A 4476-nucleotide genomic window follows, 5' to 3' on the forward strand; every position below is an offset into this window, starting at 1 on the left:
CCTTACACTAGGCTCACAGAATTGCCTGCTGCTGCTGCTGATGGTGACAACAGGGCCAGGTCTACAGGAAGCAGTACCTTTGCAGTCTGAGGCAAAAGGAGATCAGCAGGTGTGACTCCACTTACATGAGTGCCTGGCCCAAGTAGAGGATGGGGAGGCTGACCTAGAGGAGTCAAGGTGCTTACATTGAAAGCGGGAGGGCCAGCACTCCCTGTCCTGGTGGAAAGGCAAAAGGCCTAGGTGGTTCATGTCAGGCTAGAGCCAAGGGCATTCCTGGAAACAAGCACGCTGTGGAGGACACGGATGGTTGCCATCCCCACTGCTATGTGTGGGCTGGAGATCAAAGAGCTTACCCAGTCGGAGGGTGTGACGACATAACATCGGTGAGAACCACCGCATGCTCCCCGCCCCCCACCAGATGACCCCACATGGCCCAGCTACGGGCATGACTGCTCATGGATGGAAGAAGTGACCTTCCCACCCAACCTGGCCCCAAGTCTAGCTACCAGTCTACTCACCCACCTGTCTGAGCTGAGCCTCCGCGCTAGGTCAGGTGGGTGAGTCAGGGCTCACTCCCCTGAACGGCACCATCCCGACAACAGATGTGGCTACCAGAAGCCAAGGTTTGAGAAGAGCAGGGACCCAAGGACAGGTACACCTGTTGTGTGTGGTGGGGGGAAGTCTCCAAAGGGTCTAGAGCCCAGAGGGACCCTGCTCTAGAAGGGAGTAGCCTGAGGAGAGAGGTGAACTGGGAGATGCTGTTACCAGAAATATGGTAGCAAGAGGTACAGTATGTGGGCGGGGGCTGGTTAATCAAATTCACTCTTCTGTCTACCCCCAACATTACCCTCCACGTGCATTCATTTCTACTTAATTCATAAGATATACCCTGAATGCTGAAGATGTGCTGCGAGCAGCCCTAGATGTTGGGACGACAGAGACAAGTGAAGTGCCGGGCCCTACCTGGGAGTGCTGGTGGGGTGGGGGATGGGAGGGTGAGCAGGAAAAGCTTTGCAGAGAAGATGCTGCCCCAGCTGATTCTTGACATATAAGCAGCTGGACAAGGCAGGAAAGGGATTCCAGGCTGAGGGAATAGCCTGAGAAAAGGCAGGGCAGTGACACAGCCTGGCATGTTACAGGAACGATAAAGATTTCAGTGTGGGTGGGGCATAGGGTGCAAAGCAGGGTGGAGCGAGAGCTGCAGCCGGAGCCAGATCCCACGGAGCCTGGTGAGCTGTGGGTGGCTGGTGGTGACGTCCCCCGGGGTTGGTGAACACAAGGAGGAAGAGAAGCAGGTCAGATGGAGGGGCTGCTAAGATCAGGAGTGAGCTTGAGACAGGATGAGTTTGATATGTGTGTGCAGTGCACTGTCCCAGAGGCCCAGGGGAGCCTATGGTGGCTGCTCCCTGCTGGCCTGGCACCCTTCTAGAGCAAGGCCGTGCTGTCCCTAGAGCCCATTCACCTCCTGGGGTCTGAGCCCCACTCTAGTCATTTTCTTTCTGTCCGGGAGCCCCCTTGTTGCACAACCCTGGGAGGCACCGTAGACACAGTAATTGATGTGAAGGGTGCCCCGAGATGTGACTCCAGATTGCTAATCTGCCCTGCTGGCCCTGAGGGGATGCCCAGGGGCAAGATTCCCAGCTGCACCTCTGTGGCTCTGGGCGCTGGCTCCCCAGGCGTGCCAGGCTCCTACTTCCCACAGCTCCCGGTTCCCTACTTCCAGCCTCCTTCCCTCCCCTCTCTGCAATCCCAGCCCTGTTGGGAAGAGGCTCCCGAGGGCCAAGGGCTGAGAAAGACTCCTCCTTCTCTGTCTCCTCCTCTGCTTGTTATGATCATATGTATTATTTATTTTACTATTTATTATTACTTTGAACATAATCTTTAGAGGAAAGAAAAACCTGTGAAGATAAAAATCTCTTTAGGTCTCCTTAAGTTCACTTCTGGTTCTTCTCAGTTTGCAGAAGCTCACTTTTGCGTACCTGTGATCGGTAGGTACATGTCATTTTGCGTTCTGCTTTGGTCAAATTACAGTATTTCAAAAACATGTTACCACATACAGGGATTGTTTACATACTTATCATTGTCAGTGCTTCCCAAGAGTGCTATCAGATTGCCAGAGGAGCTTTGCCTAATTGTTTTCCTATTGTTGTTTGAGTCGTTTCCAACTCAGTGAAATATAAGCAGAGTGTGCGTTGAGGTAGGAGTCAGAGTGGGAATGGCTTTCAAGCAAAACGGACAAGCTAGGGTTGCAGCATCAGATCCTTCCAGAGAGAAGGAGCAAAAATGTTCAGCACTGGGGTCAATTGTCCTAGCTGTAAACAGGGCCTGGGGGAAGGCACATTTTTGCCATAAGGGCGTGTGAGGTCCGTTGCCTGGACCTCACGATGGCTGACTCATGGGGAGGCTGCATGGTATGGAGGGAAGCTGGGCAGATGGAAGTGTGGCCTCAAGTCTTGACTCTACTACTAACTTGGCCGCTGGAATCCTGAGATCTTCTGGGCCTCTGTTTCCTCATGCAAAACAGGGTAATAGCTCTCCGTCTGAGGCTTGTGATGACCCAGTCCAACAAAATAATAAATATAAAAGAGCTTTGAACAGCTCGCAAGTATTGTGCACATGTAAGTTATTACCATGTGGATCCAAGCTAAAAATCTGGAGGGGAAAGGAGTTATTGTCGAGAATTTGAAACTCTCCCTGTGCCTTGCTTCCCAGAATGACAAGAATAAGCAGAAACCTGACTGCTGCAGAAAAGGATTGTCATTGCCGGTCCTGAGTACTTGTTTACACTGGGATTGTACTTCCTTGAAAAGGAAGGCTGGACCTGCCCCAACCATGAGCAGATGTTACTGCACTGGCCCAACCTGGCCCCTGGGTATGGCTACTGTGTGTCTAGCAGCCCCTCAAGACTTCCTCAGATGCTTTCTTTGGGGGGTTGGACCAGAGAGCCTGATGTATCTTTCTTTAGTTTCCAAAGCTGCAGCCCATAAAAGTCAAGGCTGAGAAGGCATCCAGTAATTGTAAAGAATGTTCAAGGAATCTGTTCTGATGATTCTTTGTGCTACTTTGTGTACTTTTGACTGTGTGTGTGTGTGTGTGTGTGTGTGTGTGTGTGTGTGTGTGTGCATGTGTATGTGTTTGTGGTGAGGAGCTTACCAAAAAAGGACTCCAGAAATTGTGAAACTGGCCTTGGCTTTCAGCCTCTGCCCATGTCTCTGCCAGTCAGTTATTTACTGAACACTGGCTCTGCTAGGTGCCAGGGAGCCCAAAGTCAACAAGACAGGCACAGTTCCTGTCTTCATTGGGCTTAGAGTCAATACCAGGCCTTTGCCACAAAATCTGGGTCCCCCAATACCTTCTCAGAGAGGAGCCCTCCTCCTTACTCTCTCCATGTGCCCTACCCGGCAGAGTCCTTCCTAGAAGTAAAAGTCATCCTCTCCCTGCCTCTGAGACGGTGCCAGGCCCCAGGGTGGGGAGAAGGACAGCAGTCCATCCCCAGAGTTCAGATAGACTTACCAACCCTTGGAGTCGCCCTGAGTCTTTAAGAAGCTTCTGAAATACTGTCTCCCTGGCAGATATCCTTTCCCAAGACAATGGAGAGTGGGCTGGCAAGGTGGAGCTGCCGGTTTGCCGAGATCAGGCGCTGCAGTGCCTATCTGTGCCTCTCACAGGTACCGCCTTTCCACCCCCTGCCTGCCACTTGCTCCTTGCCAGGCGATTAGATACCCTGTTGGGGGCTAGTAGAGGCGTTTGCCTTGATTGGAAAGGCACTGGGACTGGATGGAGTGGGACAGGCGGAAGCGGCAACTTCCCAAATCCCAGGTGGCCAGGGTCTTGCCCCCTTCACCCCAAAGGCCCTGCCCTGTGGCTGGTTTGTTGGAGCTGGAGGAGAGAGAGTGGTCAGCCGTTGGCTGTGTGGAGGCCTGCTGCTGGGTGGGAACCCGCCTTCCTCACCCTTTCTGGTGTGCAGGGCGGGCCCTATTGCGTCACCCTTGGAGCCTCTGCTCCGGCTTTGCAGCCAGCTGGGCCCCTGGAGGAGGGACTCTCCCTGTTTTTCAGAAAACCGTTAACCATTTCATCCTCCTAGGCCTTCCTATAGCAGATCTGGATTCCCCAGGCTGCCCCTCATGCCTCTGTCCGGGCCTTAAAAACCCCTGTTCTGCTTCACGATGCACAGATGTTCTGCCTGGGCAGCCTTTTGAGGGTTGAAGTTTCCACCTTACCCAGTGCACGCCTGGCCTCTTCCCCAGGAAAGGAGTTAACCTCCCTCATCCCCACCCTAAGCATTTGTCCCATTCTGCAGCAGTGAGGAATGATTCGTCAGCCTCTGTCATGAGCTCATGCCACTTCCACACTCCAAACAGCGTCGGACAAAGGGTCAACACAATGTTTTAGACCAAGAGGAAGAGTGGCGCCCAAGACAGCATCTAGGAGCTTGGACATTGGCCTTGCTCCACAGGAACTCTAGCCATTTCCTAC

General features: G+C 53.0%; 1 long non-coding RNA gene across 1 annotated transcript; it reads left to right on the plus strand.

Moving 5' to 3' along the window:
* The first annotated feature begins 282 nt into the window (after nucleotides 1–282).
* LOC125961105 (uncharacterized) lies at nucleotides 283–3049 on the plus strand. The gene is made up of 2 exons (XR_007471423.1): nucleotides 283–1229; nucleotides 2713–3049. It is a non-coding gene; the product is annotated as an uncharacterized LOC125961105 (long non-coding RNA).
* The last annotated feature ends 1427 nt before the right edge of the window (nucleotides 3050–4476 follow it).

The sequence above is a fragment of the Orcinus orca genome, chromosome 1, assembly GCF_937001465.1.
Source record: "Orcinus orca chromosome 1, mOrcOrc1.1, whole genome shotgun sequence".
In the NCBI taxonomy this organism is placed as follows: domain Eukaryota; kingdom Metazoa; phylum Chordata; class Mammalia; order Artiodactyla; family Delphinidae; genus Orcinus; species Orcinus orca.